Raw genomic sequence first — 19,853 nt, 5'->3', positions numbered from 1 at the left:
CAGTGTCCCTGTTCCCTCACAGCAAAGGCATGTAAGCCTGGCAGGCTTCAGCTCAATGACCTTCCTTTCCACTATTGAAGCAGGACCCAGATGGATTCCTATGAGACCCCTTTGGGGCGTTGGAGGCTTTAAGGGTGTATCTTAAAATCTGGTAGTTTACCTGATCTCTATTGGGCTTTTTCTGCCTTAAAAACCATGCTCAGAATATCTTGCTGAGGGGTTGAGGATCCCCATCGGCCTATGAAACCTTTTCTGTATATATGGAGCTATTTGGAAAAAGACAAAACAGTGTTATTAGCTGCATCAAATAAAAGAAGGTAGAAGTTTGCAGGAGAAAAAAATTAACTGGCCATCCAGGCAGCACCTAAGGCTTAAAAAATCCAAAGTACCTTCTTAATCTTCCCAATGTAAAAAACTAGAACTTTGTTGAGGGGATTTACTCTGCCCTATACCTTGTAATTTTGTGGCTGCTGCATGAGTGGGCCAGGAAGGAGGCCAATGTAGCTTAGCAATAACAGATACATCAGCTCCAGTATCTAAAAGTCCTTTAAATTTATGCCCTTATATTGTTAGTTCCATTTCAGGGCATTCCTGACCTATTTTTTTAGGAGCCAAATCACCAATTTTCTTTGGGCCCTTTTTGCAGGATGTGGCCTGAGAAGTAGAATTAGCATCCTTATACTATTCTTCTAACAGCCTTAATTAGCCCTGAGACAAATTCTTTTTTTTAAAATTAATTTTGTTGAGGTGACATTGATAAATCAGGCTACATATGTTCAGAGAAAACATCTCTAGGTTATTTTGACATTTGATAATGCTGCATTTCCATCACCCAAAGTCCAATTGTCTTCTGTCACCTTCTAACTGGTTTTCTTTGAGTCCCTCCCCTCCTCCAACACCCTCGCTCTCCTCTCCCCCCCTGTAACCCCCACACTCTTGTCCATGTCTCTGAGTCTCATTTTATGTCCCACCTATGTATGGAATCATATAGTTCTTAGTTTTTTTCTGATTTACTTATTTTGCTCAATATAATGTTTTCAAGGTTAATCCATGTTGTTGTAAATGATCCTATGTCATCATTTCTTATGGCTGAGTAGTATTCCATAGTATATATGTACCAAAGCTTTTTAATCCACTCATCCACTGACGGACACTTGGGCTGTTTCCAGATCTTTGCTATTGTGAACAATGCTGCCATAAACATGGGGGTGCATTTCTTCTTTTCAAACAGTGCTATGGTGTTCTTACGTTATATTCCTAACAGTGGTATAGCTGGGTCAAAAGGCAGTTTGATTTTTAATTTCTTAAGGGATCTCCAAACTGTTTTCCACAGTGGCTGCACCAGTCTGCATTCTCACCAGCAGTGCAAGAGGGTTCCCTTTTCTCCACATCCTTGCCAGCACTTATTCTGTGTTGTTTTGTTGATGAGTGCTATTCTGATTGGTGTGAGATGATATCTCATTGTGGTTTTAATTTGCATTTCTCTAATGATTAGTGATGTTGAGCATTTTTTCATATGCCTATTGGCCATCTGTATGTCCTCTTTGGAGAAGTATCTATTCATATATTTTGCCCATTTTTGTATTGGTTTGTTTGTCTTCCTGGTATTAAGTTTTACAAGTTCTTTATAAATTTTGGTTATTAACCCCTTATCAGACGCTTTGTCAAGTATATTCTCCCATTGCGTAGTTTGTCTTTTTATTGTGTTCTATTGTCTTTAGCTGTGTAGAAGCTTTTTAGTTTGATATAGTCCTATTTGTTTATCCTGTCTTTTATTTCCCTTGCCTGTGGAGAATAATCAACAAATATATTGCTGCGAGAGATGTCAGAGAGCTTACTGCCTATGGTTTCTTCTAAGATGCTTATGGTTTTATGGCTTATATTTAAGTCTTTTATCCATTTTGAGTTTATTTTTGTGAGTGGTGTAAGTTGGTGGTCTAGTTTCATTTTTTTGCAGGTAGCTGTCCAGTTTTCCCAACACTATTTGTTGAAGAGGCTGTCTTTGCTCCAATGTATGCTCTTACATCCTTTGTTAAATATCAGTTGTCCATAAAAGTCTGGGTTTATTTCTGGGTTCTCAGTTCTGTTCCATTGATCTATATGCCTGTTCTTATGCCAGTATCAGGCTGTTTTGAGTACAATGGCCTTTATAACTTGATATCCAGAAGTGTGATATCTCCCACTTTATTTTTCCTTTTCTGATTGCTGAGGCTATTTATGTTCTCTTTTGGTTCCATATAAATTTTTGGAATATGTGTTCTATATCTTTGAAGTAAGTCATTGGTTTTTTAATCGGTATTGCATTGAATTTACAAAATTGCTTTGGGTAATATAGACATTTTAATGATGTTTATTCTTTCTAACCATGAGCATGGTATATGTTTCCACTTCTTTGTATCTTCCCTGATTTCTTCTATCAATGTTTTATAATTTTCCGAGTACAAGTCTTTGATCTCCCTGGTTAAATTTATTCCTAGGTACTTTATTTTTTTAGTTGCAATGGTAAAGGAGACTGATTCCTTAATTTCTGTTTCTGACAGTTCATTGTTAGTGTATAAAAATGCCTCTGATTTCTGAGTATTAATTTTATACTCTGCCACCTTGCTGAATTCATTTATCAGGTCTAGTAGTTTTTTGACTGTGATTTTAGGGTTTTCTATATACAATATCATATCATCTGCAAATAATGATAGTTTTACTTCTTTTTTTCCAATTTGGATGCCTTTTATTTCCTCTTCTTATCTGATTGCTGTGGCTAGGACCTCTAGAACTATGTTGAATAAGAGTGGTGAAAGGAGGCACCCCTGCCTTGTTCCTGATCTTAAGGGAATTGCTTTTAATTTTTGCCCATTGAGTATGACGTTGGCTGTGGGTTTGTCATAGATGGCCTTTATCATGTTGAGGTATGTTCCCTGTATTCCCACTTTGCTGAGAGTTTTGATCATGAATGGGTGCTGGACTTTATCAAATGCTTTTTCTGCATCTATGGAAATTATCATGTGGTTTTTCTCCTTCCTTTCATTTATGTGATGAATCACATTGATTGATTTGCCAATATTGTACCAGCTTTGCCTCCCAAGGATAAATCCCACTTGATCATGGTGTATGATTTTTTTCATATATTGCTGGATCCAGTTTGCTAATATTTTGTTGAGGATTTTATCATCTAAATTCATCAGAGATATTGGCCTATAATTTTCTTTCTTTGTGTTGTCTTTGCCTGGTTTTGGAATGAGAATTATGCTTTCCTCAGAAAAGAAGCTTGGAAGTCTTTCTTCCTCTTGGATTTTTTGAAATAGCTTGAGAAGGATAGGAGTTAATTCTTCTTTGAATATTTGATAGAATTCACTTGTGAAGCTATCAGGCCCAGGACTTTTCTTTTTGGGGAGTTTTTTGATAACTGTTTCAATTTCATTTGTTGTAATTTGTCTGTTTAGGTTTTCTGATTCTTCCAGATTAATTTTTGGAAGATTATATGTTTCAAGGAATTTGTCCATTTCATCTAGGTTGTCTAGTTTTTTGTCGTACAGTTCTTCATAGTATTTTCTTTCAATATTTTGTATTTCTGTTGTGTCAGTTGTTATTTTACCACTCTCATTTCTAATTTTATTTATTTGAGTCCTCTCTTTTTTTTTTTTTGGTGAGTCTGGTTAAAGGTTCATCGATCTTGCTTACTCTTTCAAAGAACCAGCTCCTGGTTTCATTGATCTTCTGTATTGTTACTTTAGCCTCTATGTCATTTATTTCTGTTCTGATCTTTATTATTTCCTTCCTTCTACTAGCTCTGGGCTTATCTTGCTGTTCTTTTTCTAGTTCTTTTAGATGCAGGGTCAAGGTGTTTATTTGAGCTTTTTCTAGCTTCTTGAGGTATGCCTGTAATGCTATGAACTTTCCTCTCAGGACTGCTTTTGCTGTGTCCCATAAATTTTGAGTTCATGTATGCTCATTATCATTTGTTTCTAGGAATTTTTTTTTATTTCTTCTTTGATCTCATTGTTTACCCATTTATTATTTAATAACAAGCTATTTAGTTTTCAAGTGTTTGAGTATTTTTCAGTTTTTCTATTGTGGTTGATTTTGAATTTCATGCCATTGTGATCAGAGAAAGTGCTCGATATGATTTCAATCTTCTTAAATTTATTGAGGCCGCTTTTGTGCCCTAACATGTGGTCTATTCTAGAGAATGTATCATGAGCACTTGAAAAGAATGTATATTCTGCTGCTTTAGGGTAAAAGGTTCTGAAGATATCTATTAAGTCGAGTTGATCTAGTATGTCCTTTAAATCTGCTGTTTCTTTGTTAATTTTTCTTCTTGATGATCTATCTAGTGATGTTAGTGGGGTATTGAAATCCCCTACTATTACAGTATTGCTGCTGATCTCTCCCTTTTAATCCATCATTTAGGTGCTCCTATATTAGGTGCGTAGATATTTATAATGGTTATATCTTCCTCTTGGATTGCTCCCTTTATCATTATGTAGTAACCTTCTTTATCTCTTACTGTAGCCTTTGTTTTAAAGTCCATTTTGTCTGATATAAGTATTGCTACCCCAGCTTTTTTTTATTTCCATTTGCATGAAATTTTTTTTTCCATCCTTTTATCTTCAGTCTATGTGCATCTTTTGTTTTAAGGTGTGTCTCTTGTAGACAGCATATGTATGGGTCCTGTTTTCTTATCCACGCAGCTACTCTATGTCTTTTGATCGGATCATTTAATCCATTTACATTTAAGGTTATTATTGATATGTAATTATTTACTGCCATTTTATTCTTTAAAACTGTATTCCTCTTTTGCTATATTTTTTTTCTCCTTTGATCTGTTTACAAAGGGCCTCTTAGTATTTCTTGCAGCCTTGGTTTGGTTGTAGTGAATTTCTTGAGGTTTTTTTTGTCTGTAAAGCTTTTTATTTCTCCTTCAATTTTAAATGATAGCCTTGCTGGATAAAGTAGTCTTGGTTGTAGGCTCTTGTTCTGCATTACTTTGAATATTTTTTGCCATTCCCTTCTGGCTTTAAGTGTTTCTGTTGAGAAGTTGGAAGTCATCCTTATGGGGGCTCCTTTGTAGGTGATAGTCTTTTTTTCTCTGGCAGCTTTTAATATTTTCTCTTTATCACATAGCTTTGGTATTTTAATTATGATGTGGCTTGGTGTTGATTTCTTTGGGTTTCTCCTTAATGGAGTACTCTGTGCTTCTTGAACATGTGAGATGTTTTCCTGCCTTAATTTAGGGAAGTTTTCAGCTATGATGTGCTTGAACATAGTCTCTATCCCTTGTTCTTTCTCTTCTTCTTCAGGAACCCCTATGATGCAGATGTTATTTCTCTTCATGTTGTTACAGAGCTCTCTTAGAGTTTCCTCAGACTTTTTGAGTCTCTTTTCTTTTTTCTTCTCTGCTTCCATGCCTTTATTTATCTTGTTCCCTAACTTGCTGATTCGATTCTCAGCTTCATCCATCCTGCTTTTAGTTCCTTCCATTGTGTTCTTCATTTCTGATATTGTATTTGTCATTTTTGACTGATTCTTTTTTATTATTTCAATGTCCTTTTTTATATTTGCTATCTCTTTATTTAGGTGTTTGTAATGACCATCTATTGTTGTTCTAATATCTTTGAGCATCTTATCAATCATTATTTTAAACTCTACATCTGGTAATTTGGTTATATCTGATTCATTCAGGTCCTTTTTTGGGGATTTCTCTTGATTCATTTGTGTTGCATTTCTCTACCTTCTGATTTTCTCTCTGTAAAGGAAGGTGTCAGCCACTGGAGTCTACTGGGTGTGGCCTCTGTTTTCTATGTATGGTCTGTCTGCAGGCCTGCCACCCCCTCTGCTGTTGCTGCCTAGGCCATTTGGATATCGGCATTGCTGGTGCCTGCCCACTGGGCCTGTTGCTCTGATTTCTGCCTCTCCTTCATGGGAGTGGCTTTGATCACGTGCTTGGGTGTACAAGCCTTGGTTGCCTTGGCCTTTGCCCTGCCTTCATGGGTGGCTTTATGCTCGGCCCTGAGGGCAGTGGTGAGCACCTTTGCCCAGCTGCAGGTCTCCTCCTGTTTCCGGGCTTTTGCCCCACCCTTGCAGGAGGAGCCCGCTTGTGGGACGGCTGCAAGCCTTGGCTCTACAGGCCAGGTGGGACTGTGTGCCCACGCTCAGTAGCAGGACTCTGCCTGTTCTGGGTTTTTGGCTCCACCCCCTACGGGAGGAGCTGGCTTTCAAGTCAAGCCACAAGCCGTGGTTTTGTGGGCGGGGCAAGGCTGTGCTCCTGCACCCTTGCTCAAGGGTGGGTCTCCATCCCTTCTGGGATTCCCATCCTTCCCCTGCAGGCTGGATTACAGATGGCCTGCAGCTGGGCTTGACTACTTTTGCACACCCCTTCTTCCCCAACCGGGCAAGACTGAGCTCACACCTGGGCCCAGTGGTGGCCAGCTGGCTTCCACCCTTGCCGACAGAATTGCGCTTCCACGTCCTGCTGCCGCCCGCTCTCTGGCAAGCCCTCAGCTGTGTTGGTGGGGGCACTGCATCTCAGACCCTAAGACTCACTACTGTAGTCCTGAAAGCTCCCTCCTTCTAAGTGACTCTGCTCTGAGTGCCGCAGGAGAGCTTGTTTGGCTGGTGTCTTGCTTCCCTTTGCTGGTATTGCTGTTTCCAGGGGAAATATTCACTTCAGATTTGGGGATTGACTTGTCCCAGGGGTTAGGGTGGCTGTCTCCCAAAATGTTTCTCCCTGTGCCTCCTAGATTACACTCTCTTCCTTCTACTCCAGTCCTCTCCTCTCTCCCTGTACCTCAGAGCCCTGGGTGAGTTGTGAGAAAGGTGTTCTGTGCAGTCCCTTTAAGAAGAATCCTGTGTCTGAGAAATCAGTCTCTTTTTCACAAACAGTATCCTGTCTTGTTTCCAGCTAAATACTGTCCATATACCTCTTCTAGGCTCTGGGGCTGCAGGCTGGGGCTTTGTTCCTGGGATTCAGGACCGTCCCCTCTCTGCTAAACTCACTTCCCGCCACTCGAGTCTCTCCTGGCTGCCGTTCACTCCGGGGAGCTGGGCAGCCCTCTCCGCATTTCCGCTTTTCCTACCAGTCTCAGTGTGGCTTCTTCAGTGTTCCTTGGTTGAAGAGTCCTCTTAGTTTAGTCCAAAGTTGGTTTTTCCCAATGATAGTTCTTAAAATTAGTTTGTAATCCACTTTGGTTCTGGGAAGTGGAGGTTGTTACGTCCGCCTACTCCATCACCATCTTGTCTTCTCCTGTAATTGAGTTTTGATTCCTATTGGCCCTTTTGTGCATGGGGTTGATCCTCAAGCTGGCTGACTGAGGATCAGTCTCAACCATGGCATGTGAGCTGCTTTTCAGGTGCTGACCACATGAAAAAAATTTGCTTCAACAAGATCTGGTGCCTGTTGGGGTCTCCCTTGGATATGCCACTTGTGAAGCTTACTGTATCTGCTATGGCATTGCCTGAAACTGGTCATTGGATGTGTTGGTTCTGGGTCTTTTGAGGGACTATGGTGCAGGCCAATGTCAGATGCTGCCTATGACTGGCCCTGGGCCACCTGTTTAGATCTACAAACGATCCATAGTTTGTGGCTGCCTTTGCTGGGCTTGGGTGTGTTCGAGAAGGACCACACTGCACACCAAGGCTGGCTTTTATTAGCACTGGGCCCAGGAGCAGGTTATCAAATGTACCCAAGGCACCCTGAGGTACATTTCCACTTTCCTCTGCCTGCTGGTGGCCTGCTAGTCTCAGTCACTGAAATACCTTATTTCTCCATCTATAAGACACATCTTTTTTGGGGAAAATTTGGGGTCTAAAAATTGGGTGCATCTTAAACAGTGATTGTAGTTTTTCTCTTTTTTACTTTCATTTCCCATTTTTTCGTGCTTGTTGTCTTTGTACTCATTGTTTTGCTCTTGTTACAGTTATTCATCATCAGATGCAGATGAGGACAAGGTAATAGATGGGAGTTTTGACAGTAATGAGGAGTTGCATGAATTTTATGATGAATAAAACTTAAGTTCAATATTTATGTAAACCTGACCTGTGGTGGCGCAGTGGATAAAGCGTCAACCTGGAAATGCTGAGGTCGCCGGTTTGAAACCCTGGGCTTGCCTGGTCAAGGCACATATGGGAGTTGATGCTTCCAGCTCCTCCCCACCTTCTCTCTCTGTCTCTCTTTCCTCTCTCTCTCCCTCTCTGTCTCTCTCTCTCCTCTCTAAAATGAATAAATAAAAAAAAATATTTATGTAATACATTTTTTTTTCAAATTTTGGGCCTCAAAATTAAGGTGCATCTTATGCATGGAAAAATATATACTTGAGGAAGAGCAAGTGGGGTTCACCAGATTGATACAGATTCAAACTTGCTGCCAGTGCTAGGTCTGAAACTACTCAGAAAATTTTCCCAGGTATATCAAGTCTAACTCCACCCACTGGGTGCTTGTATACCTCTGTGTTGGTGCAGAGTATCAGAGTCATCAGGGTAAGACTAGCAGAGTTGATCAAGCTCAGACAGACTAAGATTTGGCCATGTGAAGGGAAGCTTCTACTTTAATCTGAGGTGGAAGGGAAAAATAGCCCCTTGTCTAGAGTCACACAATTCAGTTTGTCCTCAGTAGGGTGGAACCACTGGAAGTCAGGAGAATGTGGCTAATGGATCGCCCATGAGGGGGAAGTGCCAATCAGGTTCATAGGAAAGTGGAGAGAATGGCCCCTGCTATGCAACTCAGTCATTGACACCCCCTGAGTCTTCCCAGACCTCCACACCCTAGTCAGTGGAGCTGACTCCTCAGCAAGACATAAGCTCTGCAGAGGGAGTCCAGAATATGGTGCTATTGCTTTGCCCTAGGCTGATGCTGTATGAAGGGGAGTACTCCATCCAAGGAAGAGGGTGTCTCTGGTATGGGAGAATGACTCAGTACAGGGATCCTGGATGCTATCTGGTTAGCTCTCTACCCAGAACCACAAACCACAGACTCTCCTGTCACAACTTTAGTCCTCTCCACTCTCCCTCCGCTGGAGCCCAGAGTAAGTGACTGTGAATAAAATTTTGTGCATTGGCCCTTTAAGAGGATGCTTGTCTCTGTAGTGAACTCCCATCTTTCTCTGGCAGGCAGAATTTCCAGTGACTTTCACAGCCAGATGTTATGTGGGTACCTTTTCTTAGCTCTGGTGTTCTGGGTTGGGGTGCCCAGCTTCAGGTTGAGACTCCACTCTTCTCAGGGGGAACCCCCTGATGCTGAGATATTCCTCTGGAACCTCAGGAGTAGCCCATGGGAGTGGGGCCAGTCTTTTTCATGTCTCTGCCCTTCCTACCAGTCTCAATGTGGCTTATTGTGTAAATTCTTGGTTATAAGATTTCTCTTCAGCTACTTTTCAGTAGGTTATTCAGGATAATTATTCTATAAGTTAGTTGTAATTTTAGTTTGGTCCTGGGAGGAAATGAGTGTGGCTTCCACTGCCATCCTGAATTCTCTAGCTCCTTTTTCTTTCCATGCCAGCCTCACAGATGCTCGGAGCACAGGCTCACTTGCCAGGACTGGAAACGGACCACTCCTGTACTTTTACACTGACGTTCCCTGGAGAGCAGGAAAGCAGCCCTTTCCTCTCTAAAGTAGACCTGGATGTGGAGTCAAAGAGTTTAACCTTTTTCAAATGTGATTAGCAGTATTTTAAGTCAATTCCTGGTATTAGGTGTATCTTAAATATGTAATGTTTTTAAAAATAGGGAAATGAGTAATTTGGACCAGGAAGAAAATTTGAAACTTTGCCAGTTGTTTTTTTTTTTTTAACCTTTTGGGGCAATAATATATTATGTCATTAAGTAGAGATGGCTTCAGTAAGGAAGACTGAGTTCTGAGTCTCCCACTAATCAACTAAATTAGTATGAACAATACATAAGTAATTAATATTATTGCATTTATTGAGCACCTGTTACGTAGCAGTTACTTTGCTAAGGGCCTTCTCTGTATTATTTTTCATTAATCCTAGAATCCCATCAGCTGGCACTATTATTATTCCTATTTTGCAGATGAGGATACAAAGGTAAAGGAATGTTTACTACTTAAGCTCACATAATGAATATGTGAAGTTGATCTGCCCTATTTCCACTTGACCAGATTGAGTTCCTACCTGTCTCCTTCAGCTATTGAAAATATGGTTTCCCTGTCAAGTTTCCCTAATGCCTGGCTAGTTTAGCACCACTCCCAGTATTAGCACCAACTATGACATTCCTCCCTCCTCTTCACCCTTCACACCTCTCCGTAAATGCCAGTTGCTCTTGGAAGTCCTTTGTACCCCATTATATATTCCCTTAGCAACTTACGTTTTTATTTAGAACATTTATGGGGATTAATTCTTTTTAAATTCTGAGTTCAATATCCATCTTCTCTGCTAGACTGAAGCTCCAAGATGCTGTCACATCTGTATCACACCCCACAGTCTGAATAATTGATTCATTAGTGACTTGTCCTTTCCAATTCTTCAACCATCAATATGGTCAGCTCCCATCAGCTCATTTCTAATTGTGTAGCTTTTAGCATGACAAAGAGGAAGGACAAGAGATGAATGAAACTGCTCAGCAAAATTGTAGGACTTCAGGTGAGTAATCTTGGGAAGGAAGGTGTTTTGAAAACCTCATCCAGACTATGCTTCTTTTAGAACAAGAAGCCTGAACAATTTTGCCAAGAGAGTATGTGAATGGCTTGTAAAGGGTCAGGGGAGCTGTTGTACTCACAGGACTTCTTCAGCAACACGAAGCTTTCAGCTCACAGAACTATCACCAATCAAAAATGCCAGGTCTCAGCCATGGGGCTTAGCTTCTCCTACCATGGGGAGTCAGGGTGGAAGAGGAGGGTAAGTGATTCCTAAGCAAAGCTTTACTTCAAAGTTCACAGTATACACTAGCACATGAGAGAAGCCGAGAGGTCCTACAGGAAAAAAAAAAATCTCATTTTGCTCAGTTCCTCAGTTGATTTGGCCATGTTGGGCCATAGGATGCTGTCTTGGATTAGATTGTGGCAGAGACAGATTCTGAGATAAGAATTTAAGTACAAGCACTTTAATTTGGAAGGACAGTTTATAGAAAGCATCAGGAGAGAAAACAGGAAGTGAGATTGGAAAGGAAAAAAAGCCAGTCTAGGACACATTATGAGCAGATTTACCTCTGTGGGCAACTGGGACTCAACAGTGCTAGAGCCAATGGCAAGAATATGCCACAGAAGAGTCCCATCTGAGGAATAAGGAAGCTGGGAATTTATTCACCAGCTCTCATCAATTGAGGGCTGCTTCTGGGTCACTACCTCCCTGGCACTTCCAGTCTGCCCTGCGTGGCATCAGGCAAAAAATAGCAGACGCTTATGAGAGAGCACTCCTGTGGTCTTGCTCCAGGTGGTGAGTGCTGAGGGGAGGTGAATGAAATTACTCTATTTCCCCATGAATAAGATGCACATTTTTTCAAAAAATTTGGGGTCTAAAAACTGGCTGTGTCTTACACAGTGGTTGTAGATTTTTTACTCTCATTTTCCACTTTTTTGTGTTTGTTTTTGCGCTCATTGTTGAAGACAGTGATTCGTCATCAGACACAGATGAGGACAAGCTAATGGGTGGGAGTTTTGATAGTGATGAGGAGTTGTACGAATTTTATGATGAATAAAACTTGAGTTTAATAACTTTATGTAATACATTTTTTTTCTAATTTTGGGCCCCCCAATTAAGGTGCATTTAATACATGGGAGTATCTAATACATGGGGAAATATGGTACAGTGTCTGATACACAGCTGTCCCTTCTACCTTTTTATTTTTTATTCAGGACACCTGGTAGAAGTAGTACTTGCAAAACAAAATTTGGAAAACAGAACACCCATGGCATTCAAGCAGTTTGATAAATTCTGACAAGCTATCACTGAGCTGTATATACAAAGCCAATGTTATGCTATAGCTGATAAAACTCCAAAGGGAATTCCCATAAATGCCACCAGATACCAAACATATAAATCTCAAGGCTCAGCAGAAATAGCCTTGGGAAATCATAACCATGGGATGCTACATCAAAGGACCTTCTCGGGACTCCAACTTAGAATCAGGTTCTAACTTGCTTGTCTGTGAAAATAAAGCCATCTTTCCCACAGCCATGGGAACAGAGGATGGCATACCAACCCTATCCTGTGGATGCAGCGACAGGCTCCATCCACAATAAGCTCGGCTGCTGTATAGAGACATAGGCATAGACGTAGTCAAAGACATAGAGGCTCATGGATTCCACTCTTATGGAATAGGATAGTGTCACTAAGGCTCACTTCTTGTTTGAAGGAAGTCTCCTGACTCTACCCTATCTGACCTCACTGGTTGCCTCAACCCAGTCACTCCAGGCTGCCCCCAGGTCCTCTTCTGGACTGCCATTCAGTGACTCTAGACTGCAAAGGTTCCTAGTAGTGCAACCGCAAGGCTCAGCCAAGCGCGGCCCCTGAGGACGATGTTGGAGGGTCTGTCAAAGGAATGCACTTAGCCTTGATAGTAAAAGGCTGATTCCTTACTTTCTTCACGCTCTGGCAATACGAGGGTCGGGAGAAAAATAAGGACAGGACCTTTGGGGATAAGCACATCACAGCCGATGGCTCTGTCATCCAGCAGAGCATCATCTGGGAGCCTGGACAAGCCTCGATTCTATTTCACAATGGTTATTGGGCACCTGGCAGAGGCTGAGAAGTGTGTTCCTACAGAAGCCAGTGAAGCTCGGGCCCTCCCCTCTTGGTGTGATCTTCTAGAGACTCACACTCCTAGGAATAGCAGCCAGAATGCAGTCAGTGTCAAAAGAGACATTTGAACAGAGAACTTCAGGAGAGTGGAGGGGGAAGAGAAATTAACGAGAGCACTTGCTTTCTCTGGCTTGATGATGGTTAATTGGATGGACCAAGTATGTGTGGAGTTACATGTTTCCTTTGTCACACCTGTGAGTGAGGCTGTTTCAGGCTCCGGAAGAGGCAGCACTATGTCGGGCAATGAAGCACTATTATCAGGAGACATAGGGAAGTGAGCAAAACAGGAAGAGAGCTCACAAAGAGCTGACACAAAGGTCCCGGTCCCTTGGCAGATGGCAGCTCTGAGGGCTGGGTATTGGGATGTTCTCTGAGAAGAGCTTTCTCACTCCCTCATTTTCACTGCCTTCACCTTTTGTTTATTCCATTCCCTGTACATCTGGGTCTTTCTGTCAGGATCGTGCTTTCAAATGCCCCTCAACAGACACTGTTTGAGTGTGAAGATGAACTCTTAATACTTGACTCGAGCAGATTTTTTCACTTCTGTGTGCTTCAGTTTCCTTATCTGTAACAGGTAGATATTAATAATACCTACCCTATATGGAATTATTGAGGATTCAATGACTTACTACACATAAACAGGACAATGTTATTTCTATTGTTATGCTGGGGTGATTATATCTGGTCCCCTAAGTGTAGCCTAGGTAGCAGGCTTTTGTGGACAAACTGGCTACTTCCCAGTGTCTATTTAGTTGGAAGGCAGCTAGGGGTATTAGATGCAAGGGCTCCTGGGTGCTTAGAATCGCTGATTCCTTTCCTGTATATCATAGTATGATTCAAAATAACTTTTTACATTTTAAATGTTATAAAACAATGTAGCTTCATTCGAAATTATTTACAAAGAAAAGGTCTAACAGAAAGTAGGTGAAAATCACAGAGTAGAGATTTTTTTCTATCTGCATCCTTCCCTTTGGGAACCACTCTCCAGATTGCATGGCAATTTTGTTCAATCTGTGCGCTCTGCATGGAGCTATCCCTGCAGCAGACCAGGCGGGGGGGCCAAGCCACTGACAGACTTCTGTTGGCGCTGCTGACAGATGCTTCTTTCTGAGACACGATTAATATGTTTGAAGCTTCTGATGGTGACAAATAGAAATGAAAGCAGATTCTGGCTTTCTGGATAGAAAGACAGAAGGACAGGACTGAGAGATACCCAATGACTGTTTGGAGATCTGGGCCCAGTGGTACCTGAAACTACCTCTTCTATAGATGGGCCAAAATGTTATACAAGCCAATATGTTTCTTTTTATATTTTTATATTCTTTCACTTCAACTAGTTTCAGCTGAGATTCTGTTACTTATAAGTGAAATACTTTTGACCCACTATCCAGAAATGAGCCCGGTTCCATTTGTGTATATATCCTTCCAGTCTTTTTCCCCTTCTCATTCTCTCTGCATAGTTTTCTAAAAATGAAAGTGGGTCTTTATCTACAAATTTTAATACTTCTTTTCTTTCTAATTCTGTACAAATTTCCCTGCCTGTGGTCAGCATCTAAGTCTTTCTGAGAGCTGGTAGAGTAGCTTCTGCAGCCCTGACCCTACCCCTGTTGCCCTTCTGCTTCCGGGAAGGTATTTCAGAGGGCAAGGGGCTAGCCCATGACAACTAGGACCTGGCAGTTTTTCCCACGCTCAGTTCTGTACTGCTGGGCTGCAGACCATCAGCTTCCATAGAGACTTGGGTCTTAGGTCAGCTTGGACTCCTGCCTGGTCTTTCAAAGCACTTTCTTTTTAAAGTCTCCAAACCCAGCATTTTCCATAAACATCTGCCATTTTTTATAAAGAGGAAAGAAATCCAAGGAGAACATACTGTATATTAACAATGGTCTAGAAAAATGCAGCACAGATAATAGTTTCAGGAATCCACAGAGATGCACAGAATGTGTTTGACTGCCAAGTAACCATTTGATGTGTAATTGAAAATTAAGAATGCTGTAATAACAGAGTGGGAATTATATCTGTGATTCCCTCAGAAAATCTGAGGTGCCTTTGCTTTATAACTAGCACGAGGAGATAATAGAGGCTGAAGAACGTTTGCTAGCAATTATGGCGTTTGCTTGCTCTGCTTATAGCTCAAAAATAACAGCAAAGTTTGTTTTGCTAATTTCTCCTCTGGATTTGTGAATTATTTGTTTCATTATCTTTAAGATAAACTGGAAAGAAAAATCCAATGCAGGGGGAGTTTTTATATGACAGAAGAGTCAAGTTGTCTTTGGATGAGGACACCACATTTAATTTAATAAAAACCAAGACAGACCAAGACCAGACTGGAAGCTGCAATGGAGGAATGTGTGTTTACAACAAGGGAAAAGCCACAGGTCAGAAAACAAGCATGAGCTTTGAAACCAAAGGGACGGTCATGCCGCTGCTACTCCTTATTCTGCTGGGTGATTCCAGGCAAGTCATTTCACCTTCCAGGATTCTAACTTCCCACCTCTACCTAACAGTGGTGATCATACCTGCTCTGCCTACCTCAGAGCCTATGAAAAACACAAAGGAGATAATATGCTTTCAACTATTTATATTTTTAAAAATAAATACAAGTAATAAACTATAGCATAATTGCAATATTCAGATAACACTCTTTAGAATGTATAGGATGCTCATGCATCTAATGAATGGTGTGACTGTTATAATTCTTAACCTTCCTCCATCTCTGTCCATTACAGATCTCAGCTGTTGGTAGTGCAAAACCAGATTTCAGTTGAGAATCAGACAGTGAGAACAAAATCTTAGCTCTGGTTATGTGATCTTGGGCACGTTAGCAATCTCTCTGGTCTTACATACATCCTCTGTGCAGTGGGGATGAGGCAACACCTGCCTAGCTGCCAGAACCTTTCTGGGAGGTAGGAGATCTGCATGCTTTTGTTACAATAAGCAATAATACTCAAATATTATTTCAATCCAATAGATTGATAGATGAGTATAGCACTGAATACAACATCATAAGAGTTGTTGTTTTTGGACCACTTTCTTTGCTTTAAGTGCCACTCTAAAACCTTCAGAAGGTTTAGCACCTTTGAGAAAGTGTAAAGCTGAGCCTGCCCCTCAGTTTTATTTTACTCCACAAGCTAGTCTTATGACAAATAGCTGATACACTTGCTAGCGTGCTCTTTCCCACACCCACTGTGGACATTACTAGTCATGGTGCTCTTTCCTCTGAGCCTGGAAATGACCAGTGGATCCTTCTATACAAATTCTCTTGCAGCCACTACTGGTCAATAGCAGCTAACATTCAATACCAGCTGACATGCAATGTCCTATCTATTAGCTACTCCTGCTACAACCTTCTGATGAACACCTTTGTCTTAATGGTGATAGTAAAAAAATAAGTAATAGTCAACTCTGCTTGCTGTGAGATAAATGCTCCTTTCAAAGACTGGTAACTCCCAGAAATGGAATGCATCTTAGATGTGATGGTTCAGAGGCCACAGCCCAACCGCTACTTGTAAAGAGAAAGATGATGCCATGTGAAGAGCTCCGGGCTCTCTGCCACCAAGCCAGTTGAGAAGCCACCATTTCCAAAGTCTTGATGTTGTTGTGATGGTCTGTTGCTTCCCACAAGAGGAAAGCTGTACTCCACACCGTGCCAGCAGCGAGGCTAGAACCCGGCCTCCCCGGGAGGGGTTAGGGTTCACTATCAGGCAGTGCGCACTCACAAGCGAAGGCCCGTGGAGCCTGGGAGTGCCCTGGGGTCGTGACAGTGCACAACATTAGAGAGCAACAGGTCATCTCCCTGGTCCTCAGCCCGTAAACCAAGCCTAACTGTTTCCTTTCCTTGTGCCCCCAGCCTCTCACCATTTACCTTCCAGCTCATAGATAATGATGCTTTTTTTATTTTCCTTTCTAGGGAGAAGGATTTAAGGCCGCACGGACACACCCAAGGCCCTGTTAGTGAAAGTTCAGGAAGAGACCAGGACTTAGTTAGGAATGAGCCGAATCAAAATTAGAGTAAGAAGGGGAGGAGGAGGAAACATTATGCTTTAAACATGCCTATTTCTAAAATAATAGAACTTGTAGACCTCACACATAGGATCCCAAAATGTATTAAACACCAACATTTCCCCATCCTTGTCAGACCCAGCACAGAACCAGATTATCAAGGTCAAATCAACCTGAAGAGAAGGAAAATGCTACTCAGAGTGCATAAACAAAGCAGGGATGTGACAAGCTTGGATATGGAAATTAGAGGGGTGACACATAGGAGGAAAGGGAAACAAGTGACAGTCTGGAGCAGATGGCCTGCAGGAGGGAGGCAGGTTGAAAGGCATTAGTGTCATGTGCCATTATGAAGAATGGAAACTGGATTTCTAAACACTGATAAGGGTAGTAGCTAAGAGTTTAGACTCCAAAGCCCAACTGTGAATACTGCATTTGAACTCACCTCCTGCTAGCTGTGTGGTCTTAGGCAAGTCACTTATAATCTCTAAGTCTCAAACTCTCCGTCTTTAAATGGGAACATTAATAGCACACGTCTTATAGAATTCTGTTAGATAATTCATGTAAAGTGCTTAGCACAGAGTCTGGCACCTAAATAATTTAATACATGTGAGTCATCCCTATTATCTAAATATGTCCATAATATATTGCTGAGATTTTTAAAAGGTACATAATACTATTTATTAAATGATATATATATATACTTGCTTACAAATAAAAAAATAAACACCAAAGTTTCAAAAACTGCTAACCATAAGTGACAGAATGATTTTTTTCTGCTTTACATATTTCTATATCATTTGGTATATATCTTTATAATGACAATATTATTTTTATAATAAAATAAAGATAAAATTATAAAAAAAGAAAATTATATGGCTTCTGACCATGAAACTAGGATATAATGTGATGTCTAAAGGACCAGAGTAAGCACATGCTGCCCCGCCAAGACCAGCCTGAATGACAAGAAAGAAAGACTACTTGGTAAAGAGAATGAAAAGAAGGATAGAAGCACTTGGTGATACAAAGTGGAACAAAATGTACAAGATGTGAAATGGCCACACTACACCTAGTATTTTTCATGCTGAGAGTAGATGTCTTCTGGCCCAGGCCAGTTGGCTCAGTGGTAGAGTGTCAGCCCAGCATGTGGAAGTCCTTGAGTTCAATTCCCTGTCAGGGCACACAGGGGAAGCGACCATCTGCTTCTCCACCCCTCCTCCCCTTTTCTATCTCTTCCCCTCCCACAGTCATGGCTCAAATGGTTTGAGTGAATTGGCCCTGGGCGCTGAGGATGGCTCCATGGCCTCACCTCTGGTGCTAAAATAGCTTCGTTGCTGAGCCACAGTGCAGTAGCCCCAGAGGTGCAGAGCATCCCCCAGTAGGGGCTTCCCGGGTGAATCCTACTCAGGGCGCATGCGGGAGTCTCTCTCTCTGCCCTCCCTCCTCTCACTTAAAAAAAAAAAAAAAGAGTAGATATCTTCCACTTTCCACACTTTTACCGAATAAGTATTTCATGTTGTCTTCCATCAAGATAAAGTTTATTCCTTTGTTCATGCCTGTGTCTGGACTCCATATCAGGTGCTTGAAGTTTGAAAAAGTAGGAGTGCATCTTGAAGGGAAATGTCAGAGCTTTTTGCCAAGTGAAGATAGATTGATATACCTGCCTTTGACTGAATTATTCTAAGCACTAGAAAATAATTGTTAAAAGTGTGAGCCTGTTGATTGGGCTGAGGTTTTTGACATTAGCAATTAATCCAAGAGCTGATTTTTTTTTTTTTTTTTTTTTTACAGAGACAGAGAGAGTCAGAGAGAGGGATAGACAGGGACAAACAGGAATGGAGAGATGAGAAGCATCAATCATCAGTTTTTCATTGCAACACCTTAGTTGTTCATTGATTGCTTTCTCATATGTGCCTTGACTGTGGGCCTTCAGCAGACCGAGTAACCCCTTGCTTGAGCCAGCCACCCTGGGTCCAAGCTGGTGAGATTTTTTGCTCAAACCAGATGAGCTCACGCTCAAACTGGCGACCTTGGGGTCTTGAACCTGGGTCCTTGGCATCCAAGTCCAGCGCTCTATCCACTGCGCCACCGCCTGGTCAGGCCCAAGAGCTGATTTTAATTGAATGGAGAAGGAGTAAGGATTTTTTTGCATTATTCTCATTGCAATAAGTATTCAAAGTATGATTTTTCAACCAACATTTGATGAGTGAAAATAACTTTCTGCTTTTCTAATGTTTGAAGAAGATGTTGACAAGGTATAAAGTATCTAAAAGCTTCTCCATTGTATTTCAGCTTCTGCCTGGTCAGTGGAGCCGTGAATATAGTGCTTTTGACTAACTGGCTGGATGATCCACTTCCCACATGACTAGTGCACATGGCTACTTGATGGTGCTGGCAGAGGCCAGTCCCTTCTCATGTGGGTCCTGCCACAGAGCTGCTTGTGCATCCTCCAGCATGGTGGTTGGATTCAGCCAAAACAACTTTTCCATGGAATTAAGGCAGGAACTTTAATGCCTATTATGACAGCCTAAAAGTTACACATAAGCCACCCTTGATTCAATGTAAAGACAAATATACAAAGGACTAAATAAGAGGAGGCAAGGATTATTAGGGGCCATCTTAAAGTCTCACTATTGTAGGCACCAACACATTCTGACGGTTTTTAGAGCCCATTGGGAACAATGTTGGATAGAGATGACACTCTTGGCAGAGGTTATCAAAGCCTGGGTTAAGTGTTGGATGTTTTTAATAAACACAAGGCCAGATTATGAGTCAGGGGATAGACAATTTGGCCTCAAAATTATATTTGTGCTCTACGTTGAACCCATTTTGTAGTTAGTTCTAAGCTTGAGACCCTCTGCCGAGGATCAAATGGAACATCAGTGAATGATTGATTTCTTCAGCAGAATATCTATGTCAGACCCAGTGCTAGGCCTGGAGACGCTGCCTCTCTCTAACAGTGCCTGGCCCAGTGAGGACTGTAAATACTTCACCTGATTAGTGAATTATAATCTATTCCACAAGGAAAGTATCACAGGATGCCATGAGGACTAACATTAGCCAATCTGTATAAGGGAAGTGGTATTAAACTGAGAAATGATGAGCAGGAGATAT

At 41.5% G+C, this 19,853-nt stretch overlaps 1 long non-coding RNA gene across 1 annotated transcript in view; it reads left to right on the top strand.

Moving 5' to 3' along the window:
- LOC136314094 (uncharacterized) overlaps positions 1-16,466 on the top strand; it is a 29,813-nt gene extending 13,347 nt beyond the window's left edge. Inside the window, exon 3 of the long non-coding RNA XR_010727273.1 lies at positions 14,949-16,466. This is a non-coding gene — a long non-coding RNA (uncharacterized lncRNA). The remainder of the gene's footprint in view (positions 1-14,948) is intronic.
- Positions 16,467-19,853: the final 3,387 nt, after the last annotated feature.

The sequence above is a fragment of the Saccopteryx bilineata genome, chromosome 10, assembly GCF_036850765.1.
Source record: "Saccopteryx bilineata isolate mSacBil1 chromosome 10, mSacBil1_pri_phased_curated, whole genome shotgun sequence".
In the NCBI taxonomy this organism is placed as follows: Eukaryota; Metazoa; Chordata; class Mammalia; order Chiroptera; family Emballonuridae; genus Saccopteryx; species Saccopteryx bilineata.
Note: the sequence above shows the minus strand (reverse complement) of the source record. Positions and strands in the feature narration are given on the sequence as shown.